Genomic DNA, 16,707 nt, shown 5'->3' on the forward strand with positions numbered 1-16,707 from the left:
AAAAGTCAATTAACAGTTAAATTACTGTCTCCGACAGTTAAATAAATGCGGGAGACAGTAATTTAGCAACGAATACAGTAATATTAATTAAAATATTTTTTTTAAGAAAAAACAAAATTATAAAAAAAGAAAAAAAAAGTCTACGCCGGAGACCCGGCGGTCAACGGCAGTTGACCGGTCGGAAAAAAAAATTAGGAAAAAAAAAGTTTTTCAAAAAAAAAAAGTCAACGCCGGAGACCGGCGGTCAATGGCGGCGACCGGCGGTCTCCGGTGGTGGTGGGTTAAAATTGGGGTCAAAATTAAAATTAGGGTTAAAATTGGTTAATTGATGAAATTTGGCTAAATTGGGATCTAAATCATGAACTTGGAGTTTAATTGGTTTTCAATGAATTGGGGGTAATTTTGGTATATATAAAAGGATTTTCCTTATTTGCAAATAAGTTTGAATGTGCTGGATTTATTTGAAAGACAAAAAAATTGGATGTCCCTCTTTTAATTAAATGCCCTTGTCATGGGCCTATTTGCCATTTACGCTGATCAAAAATCTTATTTAAAAAAAAAAAGAGTTGTCAGATAAATTCTAAGGGCAATCTTTCCCACACACTTTGAAGTTATTGTTGTACATATCTTACCTTTTTTTAATTCATTTTTTTAATTATTTAATTGGCTACACTAATTATCATTAGCATTCCCTTAATTTTTGAATCTTAGAGGGTGTTTGGCTAAGCTTATTTTAAATAGTTGATAAGCTCTTACATCTGATAAGATGTTTTAAGAGCTGATAAGCTGTTACAGCTTATTTTTAGGATTAATTTTTAGAGTGTTTGGATAATGAGTTTATTTCATATTTTTACTCATTATAAGATCTTAAATAAAAAGGTGGGGGTAGATGTACTTTTTTAAAAAGATATTATTTGCTCTCCAACAGCTTACTTTTGAAAAAATTAAGATCTTTTCTTAAAATTTTACCAAACACTTTGGAAGAGCTTATAAGCTCTAAAACATCTTATAAGCTCCTTTTAACATCTTATAAGTTTAGCCAAACACCCTCTTAATTGGTTGCCCTAATTATTCTTCCCATAACTTTCGAATCTCGTTAACCAAAAAATAAGCGTATATCTTTTAAAAAAAAAAATGAATTATTTCAGTTGTTGTCCTAATTATCCTTCCCATAGTGTTCGAATTATTAGTATTTTAATACATAAAAAAATAGGGTTTATTAGGGATAACCCCCATGTTCATATTTTCTAATGAGGTAGATCCAATTAATTTTTCCCTTTTTGAGATACACCCAAATTTGCCAACTTGGCAAAATATATTATATATTTTCCCTTTAATACCCCTGTTTTATTTTTGAACGGTATTTATTTCCTTAACTACATGATATGAGATTTGCTCATACGTTGCCTAAAATCACGGAATAAATTTACGTGAGTTTATTGGCCGTTTCTATCAAATCGTGTACGATATGTGTTGAAGATTTTCTCCTGCGTTTCATCGTTTTTCTATCGTCTTTGAAGATTTTTTCACCGGCGTGGAAATAGGATCGGATTTGAGTGTTCATTGTTGTACGTTGTTAAGCGGGTATGAATGCGTTTTTTTTCGTTTTTTATTTTCGCTGTATGTCCAGGGTTGTCGTGTACCGTGGTTAGACATTTTTAAGAGTTGTGTTGATACTTGATTCTATTAAGTAGAACGTTTTTTAACAAAATTACGTCGTCACATATACATCGTTGTTTTTGGCTGATGATGTTTGTTTAGAAGAGGATTCACAGAGTTAGAAGAGGATGGTTCACGCAGTCGGACCAGAGTTGTTTTATATGAGCGTCGTAGTTGGTTTATGCAATAATCGAAATAAATGTCTGCTGTGGTCGAGTTCATGAGTTTGATCCATATTGATAGTTGGTTTATTTGTTTACAATAGTCGATTTTAGTATGCCCGGTGGTACATTAAAATATATTTCGTAGTCTTTTTTAATTTAATCTATGGATTTTGCATTTTAAGTTTATTTTTGATGATATTAATGTATTGTCATTCAAATGTATTTGCAGTCTATTTAATCATTTTTTAGTATTCTGCATTTTTAATTTTGTTTCATGATTTTAGGTTTTTTCGATGGCGAATTTCGTCGGATTTTGTTGAGGTTTGGTGGGTTGGTTGCTATAAAGAGGTGTTTACGATGTAATGGCTCGGTAACGTCGGTTAAGTGCTAAACCGTTGTAATACAGTAGTATACTATTATGAATATCGTATGATACTACCATTATCATTTTATTATACTATTATGAGATTATTAATGTACTAGAGTTTTTTAACTCGACATATTGGTTTGATTGTGTTATGATGTGTTTTAAGTATTTTATCAAAACCCCAGATTGAAGTTATGAGATTATTAATGTACTATTTTATTGGTTATGTTGGAATACTTTACGTTGGTTTTTTTCTCAATGTTCTTGTCATTTCAGTGGTATATTGTTTGTAACACAATTTCATATCACTACTATAACCGTAATATACTATCATAGCAGATTAAATGTACTATATTAAAATTATTAATATACTATGTGGTTGAATAATACGGGATCCATAGTCGATTAACGAGATCCATAGTCGAATTAGATCAATGAGATAGTCTATTACATGATATGGGATAGTCTAACAATATTAAAACACAAATCCGTCGCCATCACTTATCAGATCTAGGATTTTGTTGATTCTTCGGCCCAATAGTCAAATAACTAAACCCATAGTCGAATTAGATACATGGGATAGTCTATTAAAAGATATGAGATAGTCTATTAATTTTAAAACACAAATCCGCCGCCGTCACTTCTCAAATCTAGGGTTTTGATGATTCTTCGGCCCATAGTCGATTAACGAGATCCATAGTAAAATTATACCAGTGGGATAGTCTATTAAATGATATGGGATAGTCCATAATTCGACTATGCATCTCGTTAATCAACTATGGGCCGAAGAATTATCAAAACACTAGATTTGAGTAATCCTAGATTAGAGTAACCCTAGATTGGAGCAGTGACGGCGGCGGCGACGGCGGCCAACGACGATATCACTTCTGGTGGATGTCCTGCCCATCAATTGTTGCAATATCACTGATTTAGTGCTCGAATTCGGTATGCGATTATAACAGATCTGCAATTACACAAACGTGATAGTCGATTTAGCCAAAACATATCAACAAATCGATGGATGATAGCGATTCAGCGAGTGGCGACGACGTACCTACGGAGGCTTGGTCGGAGTGCAAAAAAATCGCCGATCCACGGCCGTGAAAATTTCTGGTTTTGGGAGGTTTTGCAATTCTTTTGATAGTGGGTTTGTGGTGATAGTGTTTTAACGGGAAAATAGGGAGAGATTTGACATATAAATAATATAAATAAAATAAAACAATTAACATATGGACATAAGCACCCTCAATTAATAAGAAAATATATCTCATATATCACTCACTCTCTCTCTCCAATCTTACGTATCTTTCTTCCTATATAATCTCTCATATTTCTCTCCATCTCCATCTCGTGTCTCTTGCTTTGTTCTTCTAATTTTTTTCTTTTCGATCAATACCTTTCTGATTTTTGTTTCGATCAGCTTCTTTCTTTCTCTATACTCCTTTCTCGATCACATCTATTCGGTTATTTTTTCTTTGGAATTCTAATTTTTTGGGATTATGTTATAGAGAAGAATGTTTTTTTTTTAAACTTTACATTATTAGATGATTTTTCGGTTAAAGAGTTAAAAGCGGACAACAAACATAACTCGCTTCTTGCTTGCAAAAAGTGAGTTTGTTTTTTTTCTCGCTTTGTATTTATATGTAGTGAGTTTATAATGTATGTTTGTATTTCTAATTGATTTTGGTTCAATAAATAGCAAAAAAGAAAAAAAAAAAAAAAAAAAGAATTGAAACGGCAAATCAAATTGCAGCATTAGACATAAACTGCAAAATGCAACCTATAACAGTAGATTTTTTTGCAAACTGCAAACTGCAATTTTTGCATTGATAAAATATTTTTTATAATTTTATTGTTGTTTTTTGCATTTTTCTCATATGTATGATTTTTTTTTTCGTTTTGTATTTTTATTGTTATTATTTGCATTTAGATATATCATATTTTCATTTTGTTGTTTGTAATTAGATGACGCTGATTTTTTTTTTCTTGTTCAGTTTGCTGTTTGCATTTGGCGAATTCATACGTAGTTTGCTGTTTGACTGCAAGTTTTAATTATTAGTTTGCTATTTGCATTTTACAGAGTCATTAGCGGGCACGGCAGCTGCGGCAGTGGCGCAGCGGTTTTGGCGGTGGTGAATTTTTGACAATCTAAGTTTGAACGATAAATACTGTATTTTTTCTTTTGCGAATTAATTTTATTTTAGTTTGGAAGAGAGAATTTTGGGGAAAGTTGATTTGGTGGAGATATTTTGAGGGATTTAATTTGATTTAAAGTAAGTATATTTCTGCCAAAATAAATATAATTAATTTATTAAAATATGGAGATTTTAACTTGGATCTATTCACATAAATTATAATATACAGAGACCTATAGCAAATTGCCCCTTTTAATAATGGGGGATCCAGCCATATTTTCAATATTAATAAACTCACAATTTTAATGAATCCCGAAACTAGCCTTCTTGGAGCCACATTTTTTTCTAAACAAAAAACACACCCTAAATCCGGAAATTAAAATCACTGAAATATATCCCCAAAATCTCGCTTTCCCAAATATTTTCATAACTCCCACTATAAACCCTAAATCTCCTAAACGGCTACATTGGCGACATAACCTATGGCTAGGGGTGGAAATCGGAACGAATTTTCCGATTTTCGCAGATTCCGGTCCGAATATTTCCGATTTTGGAGCGATTTTTTGTAGTCCGATTTCAGAATCGGAACTTGATATAAAATCTCCGGAATTTCTTAATTCCGATCCAAAATAATTCCGAATATTTCCGATTTTTTCCAAAATTTTCCAATTTTTTATATTAAAAAATTATTATATATGTATATTGGGTCACTATAATCTTTATTTTGGGTTGGGCCATATTGTTTTTTTATTTAAAAATAGGGTAAATTACAAACACCCCCCTGAGGTATGACTAAATTACAAAAACACCCCTCTTGTTTGGATAATTACAACCACCCCCCTCAACTCATCAAATTTAGTGGAATCTTCGAGATTATATGGAATATTATCACTTTTGTACCCGTTTTATCCCATTCAAACTCTACATTATGAAGCAAGATGACCATAATATGTGATTTTTAGCTTGTATATATCAGTTTGTGGTGCATCGAAAACTGTATTTTTTACACAAAGAGTACAAACTAGAGCACATTTCACGGAATCTAGATGACTATGTTGAATTTGGCACCATAAAGGTAAGAAAAAATCATAGTTGAGGGGGGTAGATGTAATTATCCAAACAAGAGGGGGGTTTTCGTAATTTAACCATACCTCAGGGGGTGTTTGTAATTTACCCTTTAAAAATATTATTTAGACCCATGTAGTATTGATCCCATTTTACATACACAAGTACACAACTACACGTTTACACCTATTATTTTATTTGTAACCTAATTTTCAATTTATTTCTATGCAGCGCCGCTGCTGCTTACCTTCTTCTTTTTTCTTCTTTCTTTCAAACTTAGTATTTTTTTCTTCATAGCAACATTCATTTGCTAACATTAATGTTATGTTCTTCAACCAAATCTCCTGTATCGTTCTTAATTTTTTTTTCGACCGATCGATCACGCAAACTACAAAGACAAAAATCCCTTTCTTTTGAAAATTCAGCATAAATTTTGTAATTTTAGGGATTATTCATGTGTTATATGTCCATTTATTCTCGTAATTTGATGAGAATGAAAATCATTGATAGTGTTGCACTTTGTGTAGAATCGTTTGTTGTTGGGTATGGTTTTTTTTTTTTACGGTGTTTTTGATTTTTTTTTCTTTTTCTTCCTTTTTTTCAAAAAATTCCGAATTTCCGAAAATTTTCGAAAAATCGGAATCGGAATCAGTTTTAAGATTCCGAAAAAATCGGAATCCGAACAGATTTTGCACTTCCGAAAAAAATCGAAAATTTTCCGAAAAGCTTATATCCGATCTGATCCGTCCGATTTCCACCCCTACCTATGGCACAAAAATTCGAATTGCTGCCAAAATCCTGACTCACTCACCAAAATCTGTGAAACGACTATATTGTCTCGTTTCCTGGGTAAATAAAATAGGCGATGAAGCTACAAAATCAGTGTAATTCTTGAAGCAATGGACAACAAACCACTGAATCGGAAAATAAAGCGACGTCTGCTAGCAGTAAGTATCCCAACTGAAATAGTCATGTTCATTAACTTCCTATCTTCGATTCTACCAAAAAACACCATCTACAAATGTGTTTCTTTTACATTTTATTTTTTGTGAACATGAGAACGTAGGACAAAAGCATTGACATTCGGCAAACCGACGCATGTAATTAATCTGTTATTCTTGCTGGAATTAGTGAGCATTTGTATGTAGAACTTGTTCACTCAAAAATTACATAACACATTGTGAAGCACAGTAGACTATTTGGTTGTTTGTCTTGACTGTTCTTGGTGTATTTATTCGACTATTTGTGTTGAATGCAAATAGACTATTTTGTAAATAGTTCATTAGTAATTGTTGACCGTGAAAATCGTGGGCTTGAAGTCTATTTATGGGGAAATTAATATAATTTGAAATTGGTGAATTTGTTAAATAGTTGTTTTGTAAGTAGCTAAATCAGAAATTGTTGAATCTTACATATATGGTTTTGTTGGTATATAGTTAGATTAGATGACTTTGAAAGAAACAGTGTAATCCTGTTTGAGCATACTGCAAACAGGTTATTTTGTAAACAATTGCTTGTAAATTATGTAATTGTAGAATATATAACTGTGTCGTAGATGTTTGTGTAAATAGTTTATTAAGAATTGTTATTAATATGTCATTCTAGTTGGAATTATTCGGCATTTGTAGGTAGAACTTGTTCATTCAAAAAATCGCATGACACATTGTGAATCAAAATAGTCTATTTGATTGTTTGTCTTGACTGTTCTTGGAGTATTAAATAGACTATTTGTGTTGAATGTTTATAGACTATTCTGTAAATAGTTCATTAGGATGTAAATAGACTATTTTGTAAATAGACTATTCTGTAAATAGTTGGATTTCAAATGAAGCCTGTTAGACAGGTTGATATCTTAAATTGTTTCTTTGTCAATATTGTACCTTAATCGTTTATGTACTGACTATATTTTTTTCGGGAAAATGTAATCAAACATGTTGAAGTTTAGAATGGGGTTGAATATTTATTATAGGAAAAATACTGCAAGTGTTGGCTTCGTAAAAATATGTTTAGCAAAATAGTTCTTCAAAAGTTGCTTAGTTTAATACGTTATTTAATGTTATTTCTACTTTGTGTAACAGAGGGTACGAAAAGGATTGTCAAAAAGAGAAAGAAAAAGGGTACATGTGTTAGACAATTTCGATCAAATATTTGGGCAATGTGGTCATTCTTCAGAAACGTTCATCTAAAGCAAGCACACCTCGATTGCCTAAAACGAACGCCCTTCTAACATTTAGTATTACCATTTGCGAAAACACAAGTACTTTCATCCGCAGTAAGGTGGACACAAGATGGTAGTATACAACTACTACTTACGTATGACAAAAAATGAGGTGCATTCAAAATAGCAGGCAAAGCTCTCAATATACAGCCAAACGAGTTTAACTTGATATTTGGAATCAAATCTGGAACAAGGGTGAAATATTCAAAGCGAAGTAGTATTTCATAGTCTCTATTCGGAAGGAGGAGATTCCAACGCTACACAAAGGTTTCGCCAAATATACTCAAAGAAGAGTTGATGAAAATTGTTGGAAGCAACATTGAAGAGGATATTGAGGACACCGTGCGTATAGTAATAGTACATATATTGTCCATTCTTTTATTTACAAATTCTGGGGATGTGGTCAATGCGTGGAAATTCAAGTTGTGCGACGACATCGATCAATTAAAAGAGTACAATTGGGGAAAACCCGTTCTTGATTTGCTAATGAAGTATGTAAAAAACAATGAAGCAGAAGCGGTGAAAGATTGTGTACCTCTCTTTCTGGTAAGTCTTTTATTTTGTAATTACTGAACTATATTAGTTTTTCAACACTAAAACAAACTTCTTTGTGAATCATTTTCTGATTATAACTGTATTTGGTGTTTATGTGTCCTTGTTTATTTTAAGAGACTGATGTTTTCTATTAGTTGATTAATTAAACGGTTGTTTTGTAAAAAAATAGATTACTTACAACTAAATGCAAATGTATTCACACATTCAGTACTGTATTTACAGGAATAGTTTATTTATTCTATGACTGTATTGTAATATTTATGTGGTTACATATTTGTTTAATTATTTATCAAGTTTGAGTTCCTTTCTTTGACTACACTCTGCAAATAATAGTTTTAATTATTTGTGTTAACCTCTTTTTTGTGACGTAACTTGACAGTTCTGGATGTGTGAACGAGTCAATTATGTCGAACCATTACACCTAGACGCATTTCTAAGATTCAGAAAATGGAGCTTGGAGACTTTTAAAGAAAAACTTGCTTGTACAACTATAAAGGACATCACCAACAAACAAGTAATAGGCACCCCATTGAAGAGACCGATGTGGAACGTTCATCGTTGAGTGGAAATTATGAAGAACAAGATATTAGTGACAACGAGCTGCATGACAATGAGGACGAGGAGAGTGACGATTCAGAAGCAAGAAACGAGCCGCATGACAGTGAAAGTGAATCGGTTGATGCAGATAATGTGAACGATGATTAACATGACCATGATGCACCAGCTAGTCCCATTGAGCAATCTTCGGGGAGAAAGAAACCGAAATATGTTGACGAACAGAACGATGATTTGTTGACATAGAACACAATACTTGAGGCGAGGCTTGCATGTGCTCTACAGGAGGCAAAAACATGGCGAACAAAAGCAACCAATATTTCGGACCGCAACAAAGAGTTAGAGCAACGAATTAAAACCTCAACTGACCCACAGTTAGCTACAGAGTTCGAGGTTCTCTAAGTACGTCTGGAATGTGTAGCGTTGGAATCTCCTCCTTCCGAGTAGAGACTGTGGAATACTACTTTGCTTTGTTTATTTCACCCGTGTTCCAGATTTGATTCCAAATATCAAGTCAAACTCGTTTGGCTATATATTGAGAGCTTTGCCTGCTATTTCGAATGCACCTCGTTTTTTATCATACGTAAGAAGTAGTTGTATACTACCATCTTGTGTCCCCCTAACTGCGGATGAAAGTACTTGGTTTCCGTAAATGGTAATACTAAATGGTAGAAGGGTGTTCGTTTTAGGCAATCGAGGTGTGCTTGCTTTAGTTGAACGTTCCTGACGAATGACCACGTTGCCCAAAGTTTTGATCGAAACTGTCTAACCCAAGTATATTGAGGCTGTTTTCTATACATAATGTTTATATCCCAAAAAACATACCGCACGTATGATGTTTATGATACGCCCGAATAGAACAAAACTTGTTATATTTGTCAACGGAAGCGAGTATTCTCCAGCAACATTGTTTTTCATGTTTGTACTTACACATCGTCGTCACCCTATATGACTCAGTTCTTGAAATACTTGTACTCAAACCCCATTTCAATTGAAAACTTAATAAGCATTTTTCTGAAATCGGCAACACCACCTTCAAAAACCTGACCTATATCTTTTATCAAATAAATCCAATCAACACTCAACAACTTCCTTCCCTCAACTACCGCAGCCACGTTTTCTTAATCACGATCTTCTATATCCTCAACATCTTTGTCATAGCCGATCATTGGCAGCATCATCTGCGTGTGGACATGCCGAATTGGTGCAACCACATGTTGAATTGGTCGAATCACATTATCATCTTCACCCTTCATCACGACATTTATACGCACTACAGATAACTCGCGCATCAATGCAAACATGAATACCAAGTCTTCATCATCCGCAATAATGCATTCTCCACAATCTGCCACCATATATGTGATGCTTATATTAGATGCATTCAAGCATTCCCATTTCGAACACGCAAAATCAACCAATGCTTGGAAAGTAAGTCCAGAAGATCGCTTCAAAGCAACCAAACCCCCGTACTTCACAAAAATATTAACACTGATATCCATCTAAATAGAGAATATATATGAAACAACCATGATTAGTTACTACATTAACGACTATAAGTAAATCAACTACAATAAAAGTAAATTAGGAACATGTTACTGTAAAAACAATAATCGTGTTACCTGCATAACACGACTATAAAATCTCAACATAATCAGCACACACAAAAAAAAAAAAAAAAAAAAAACTCCTGGTTTCATACATAAGAACATAAATGATCCATATGCTATCGTTCGCACAAACAACAAAACAGCAGTTCGTACATATGAAATCAATTACAAACCACTTTATATAATTATAACAGAATCACCGTATATATGAATTCAAATTTAATGCATTGAATCGGCGCTCAAAACAACAGGGTTGCAAACAAAAACAATAAAAATAAAAACTCGTCTTCTTCAATTACAGTCGCTGACTCTCTAAACGGAATCAGATATGAATCTCAACGCGCGCCTTTGAAACGGTTCAAAAGTTAACACAATGGTTGAGTGGGATGAGACGGTTATGGAATATGTCGGTATATCGTGATCTCAAAGATTTATTTAAATCACGTGTTTGAAATAAATTAATTACACAGGAGTGAATATGTCAATGTCAATTATATAATTAATTGTAAATAATCATGTTTGATACAAGAGAGGGTTCTCACTAATTATGAAAATGGGGTAATATCTATCGTAATATATGTACATGATGTGGGGGGTTCTCACTAATTATCTCTATTAAATTAGGCACATAACCCCCTTGTGGTTTTGACATTTTGCACATGACCTCCTTATGGTATGAAATTAGGCACATAAACCCCTTGAATAGAAAACTGAAAAAAACTAAATTACCCCTAGAAAATAAAGACTTTATTTCTTAAAAAAATAAAATTCGATATCAACTATAATATAATATATTATAGAATAAATAGTAAATAATAGTCGTAATTAATAACAATATTAAGGCTTTGAAATATGTAAAATTATTTTACCGAATTATAATTGAACAAAGAAATTGATAGTTCATAATTTTATATCAAGTTTAATCCTTTTATATTTGATTTGTAACATATGCGATTTTCAAATTGATTTATAAAATTGAATAAATTGTCAATCGTACAATAACTAGTATTATATACATTTTCTGTTGTAAAATTAAAAAAACACAATAATATATTATTATATTTCTTATTTTACAAAAACACTACATTAAGTTTTTCATTTATAGAACATTTATTTTTAAATTAAAACAATAAATTTTGACTTGATAGAGTAACCAACAAACATTTGATATGTTCTAATTTGGTTAAACTTTAGGGGTAATTTAGTTTTTTCCAGTTTTCTGTTCAAGGGGGTTATGTGCCTAATTTTATACCATAAGGGGGTCATGTGCAAAACGTCAAAACAACAAGGGGGTTATGTGCCTAATTTCATACCATAAGGGGGTCATGTGCAAAATGTCCAAACCACAAGGAGGTTATGTGCCTAATTTCATACCATAAAGGGGTCATGTGCAAAATGTCCAAACCACAAAGAGAGTAAGTGCTATTTACCCAAATATCAAACATAAAAACGAGGAGTGAACAACGAGGTATCCACCATCACATTTGCAAGAGATGTGGATTAAATTCAAAGCAATACAATCAACAAAACAATTATTTAAAGCCCATTTAGCTAAGTTATGGGCGGCAAAATTAAAGTTTCTTGGACAAAATTTGAACCTCCATTTCAGCCACACACGACAAAACTTCCGGATTTCCTCTATTTTGATATGAGCTAACAAATTGATGATGGCAAATTGATCGACGATGAATGTAACCGCGTTAAGGGAGTCAACTTCAAAGATTACATCGGCCAACTTAACTTCATTGATAAATATGCATGCATCTCTGATTGCAAAAACTTCAGCCGCTAAATAATCATGGCAATAGTAGTTATTAGGATGAGCAGAGTCGAGTGAACTGTTGAGAGTTACGGATAATGAAAGCAACAAAACAATAGTGTATTTACTGTGAGGCCCTTGTATTTTATAGTATGTCTTCCTTTTCTCTAAAAAAAATATTTTGCAAAATTACCCTTTTTTCAACTATTTTGCAACTAATAATATAACAATGTTATTTTGTAATTTATTTTTAAACTTGTATCAATATTTTCATCATGACATAGCCAAACAATTTACATTATTTGTGACACAACGATGACATTGCATTTTATTATTGTGAATTCTTGGAGGTTATGGATGACCACCATTACACTCTCCATTAAACCCCCATTACCTCCACCATTATTCACCATTAAGGTCTTGTAACTCATGACCTTTGACTAGCTTTTCTACACCTATAAATTAGGTGCAATGTATTGTATTTTGTACACTTGAATATATGGAATAATATATTACATATTCTCTCTACTTTATTCTCTACTTCTTGTATATTGTTTATTAGTTACTCAACACGTTATCAGCACGATTGTTCTATTTTCATTTTCGAGTAAAGATGATCCAAAGAAGATAATTACTTCTCAACCATAGAAGATGAAAAGGGAGTTGTTTTCAAATATTTTATTGTTGTTTTAATTTAATTAAATATTAATCATCTTATTTTTGTTGTAGGTGAATTTTCGTGCAATTCACGAGTCTGTACTTCGATGTCTGTTTTGGACATGATATTGTCCGAATTTCAGAAAATGCAAAATACGAAACTTGTATCATTTTCTGTTGGCTGTTCGGAACAGTTTGAATCATCAAAATTGGATCTCGATCAAGAGAGATATGCTTAAAATACTCAGCTCTGCCAGAGCTGTCCCTTGTGCAATTTTTTTTGAGATGAACATAATGTTCTAAAAAGAAAAGGGACGATTATAGGCCTAGAGCCTAGATTAAATACGAGATTAGAAATATCGATTGAACATAAGTCTAGATGATAAGACTCTTGAGCATTTGAGTTAATGGGTATTCCCCATTTATAGTACGATTCTTTCATGATCAAAGTACTATAACGATTTTTATTATATATTGAGGCTTGAAGCCTAAACCGAGCACGTACAATCAAGTGACTCGAAGATTTGAGTGATATATTATATATTGAGGCTTGACGCCCAAATCGAGCACGTGCAATCAAGTGACTCGAAGATTTGAGTGATATATTAAAAAAAAAAAACAAAAAAAAAAAAAAAAAAAACCACATGCTCTCTAATTTATGCAACTTGAAAAGCTCCACCAATCGAAAAAGAACTTGAAGTTCATAAATTTTAGGCTCGAAGCAAAGTTTAAATATGAAGGCTTGAAAGCTTATGTGGAGGCATATCAAATATAAAGGCTTGAGGCCTAGATTAAATTTGAAGACTAGAATTCTCAATTGAAAATATTAGACTCAAGGTCTAAGTGATAATCAACATTGAATATTTGAGTTACTGAGTATTTCTCACTCAAGGCACTATTATTTTATGATTAAGTACCAATTATAGGGCTTAAGACCCCAAATCAAGTACATAAATTCAAGGTATAAAACTCAATCCTTGATATTTGAATGGTATATATGTACTCAAAATGAGTATTCATTTGTGATACAATGATATCAAAAATATCATGAAGTTTAAAATTATCTACGATAGTTCAAGAATGAACATAAGAATAAAATTTGGATCATTGAAGTTAAAGATCCATTTATGTCTCATGATATCACAAAATATGTGTGCTATTGCTATATGCCTTGAGGACACAAGCCAAATATTTCATAATGAAAATGTGTCTAGAAGACACCGAGCAAAATATTATTGTTTCATTTTCAAGAAACGAGTACTTAATTGGGGGTATGCGTCTTGAACACACAAATAAAAGTAACATTACATCTAGTTACTTATGAAGAAGAAGAAGAGAGATAGATATTTGATCCTTTCTATAATTTGCTCTCTTCAAATCTTGACTTTGTTGTTTTGAAAACGACAAGAAAAATATTTCGATATATGTGTCTTGAAGATACATATAATGGAGAATTGTAAGAGAAAATATTCTCTAATTTATGGATCTATATTATGATCATGAAGTGACAACATAAAAACTCAAGTTGCACTCGTAATAGCAAAATAAATATTTTTAATAGCATATCGTACTATAATACGAGTTGTGGAGCTAAAACTGAAATAATGCAAAGCTCGTTTGATTGTTGTTATTCTTTGACAGGTAAAACAACAAAATATTTCAAGAGATATCTTATATAGATGTCATGGTGCTTATTACCATATAAATTTATCTCACCATTAGAGATGAAGAGAAGTGAGAAATATGAAAAATGATTGGTCATAAATCCATTTCACGATAAAGCATGTTGATAAGCTTTATCAAGCACCAACACAAAAACAAAAGAAATTGCGTGATTTTGGAGTCACGATATTGACCAATTCAATTAAAGTTGTACATTTCATTCCAAATACATATGGAGGTATGTATATGATTTTTTTATAATTGGTCTAGATGAGATGAGATGAAATTTCAAACCAAATGAAAAAAGGGATCTGATTTTCTTGTTAAAATTCCAAACCCTCTGCATATTCTGATTTTTCAAACTTTACAGTTTACTCCTCAGAGTTTTCAAAATTTTTATTTTAGTCCTCCGGATTTGAAAATTTTACGATTCAGTCCAAATATTTTTTTAGAATATGCAGTTCGTTCCTCTCATCATCTGCAATTATGAATATATTTCAGCATTTTCAGTTTTCACCGAAGTTTTTAAAATTTCAGTCTTGTCCCTGATGTTTTCAAATTTTACAGTTTGGTCCCTAAATTTTCAAATTTTACAGTTTGGTCCCTGAATTTTTAAAATTCTGAAATTTGGTCATTTGTGTACCGAACCTGTTAGATTCTCAAACGTCGTTACTCTCATCTAGATAACAGCTATATCACATGGTTTATTTATAATTTATGATATGCAATATTTTGCACCCCTAATGGGAGATATTTGTATGGCATATATTGTCATTTGCCATTTTAATAAGACAATTTTCCCGCCGTTAAGGGGGAGATAAGAAGCCGGTTCTTGTATAACGGCGTGAAATATATGAAATGATCTTTGTCTCATCTGGATTTGTGCATGGAAATATTTAAGCACAAAAGAAAAAAGAATTCAATTGCAACAATTTTAAAAATGCTAGATGCATTTATCGATAAAATGGCAACTTGAAAATATTACATATGTTGCAAATGAGTGCAAGAGAAAATGTCTAAGAATGACACATTGCACATTAAATTTTGCCATGAAAACGAATGTCCTTGAAGGACAAATTTCACATTATGATTGCATCGTGAATCCCAAATTGGGTGAAAAATGATTATGGTACACAACTAACCAATCTTAATTTATACATATAAGAGGGGGAGATATATATGTTGGTTCGAATGATTAACACCCTTATAAGTGGTGTGAATACCGTTCAATTAAAGTCTACTAGCGCTAGTAGCATCATACTCTCATCCTATTACTTATCTCATTCATGAAAGGATTCCTCTTAAAGACGATGTTGGGGGACGCCTCAACACCAATATCCATTACTATGATTTGAGAATTTTTGCCAGTTATGGTGGCATAAATGAAATCCATATTTGGATGAGAAAATCATTGATGATTACACGGTAACTATCGAAATCATTTTAAATCGAACCATTATGTGCCAATAAAGAGTTGATAGGCAAATAAATCATGGTTAGCTTGCTCTCTAAGTGAATAGAGAGGAATTTGAGACATTAGTTCTCAATTTTGTTGTTGTACCGATATACTATCCTAAAGAACTGAAAATTCTTTTCGAACGAATATTCATGTACCAAATTGAATGTTAATATTGAGTTTGAAAAATAAAGTGGACGAGTAGTCCTCAATACCCCCTCCACATTGTGAAACTCAAAAGCGCGCATTTTGTCCATGTAGGACATTTTTATTGAAATAAATAATGAGCTCAAGCACATAAAGTATTAGGAAAACTTTATTGTTGCAATATAAAATCTCTATAAGAGAAAAATACATGGTACATGAAAAGATATGGATCTCTACAAGAGATCATACCCACAAAGGCTACAATCCCCATATATATGAATATCCGGTACCGAAAAGTGAAATAGTGAGCTATTGATTGATAATAAAGAAATATGGGGAGTACAAAAGACGTTATCGAATAACTACATGTACAATTTTTCATAACGTTAAGAGCTTGAAGCTCGTACATGTTAATAGATGTCGACATCTAATTGGTCATTAGTATATGCATTTACAAATGCAATTGACCATGATTATTTGAAATTGGTAAAGAAATGAATTGTACATTGACTTGAAGTCAACACACATAAGTTGTGGAGCCTTTAATACAAAAGTGGGTAAAATCGTTGCGGTAAATTTGAATGCCTTTTGAAAATATATTTTTATGATGCAATCACTTTATGATGGTATTCAAAATTATTTGACATGCACCATATGGATGCAATTACCGCATATTTATATGGATCATAACTTGTTAT

General features: G+C 32.3%; 1 long non-coding RNA gene across 1 annotated transcript; it reads left to right on the forward strand.

Moving 5' to 3' along the window:
• Window positions 1–5,557: 5,557 nt before the first annotated feature.
• On the forward strand, window positions 5,558–9,738 carry LOC105956872 (uncharacterized). The gene is made up of 3 exons (XR_001172713.2): window positions 5,558–6,337; window positions 7,469–8,154; window positions 8,543–9,738. It is a non-coding gene; the product is annotated as an uncharacterized LOC105956872 (long non-coding RNA).
• Window positions 9,739–16,707: the final 6,969 nt, after the last annotated feature.

The sequence above is a fragment of the Erythranthe guttata genome, chromosome 8 (genome assembly GCF_056151865.1).
Source record: "Erythranthe guttata isolate IM_541 chromosome 8, IM_541, whole genome shotgun sequence".
Classification (NCBI taxonomy): domain Eukaryota; kingdom Viridiplantae; phylum Streptophyta; class Magnoliopsida; order Lamiales; family Phrymaceae; genus Erythranthe; species Erythranthe guttata.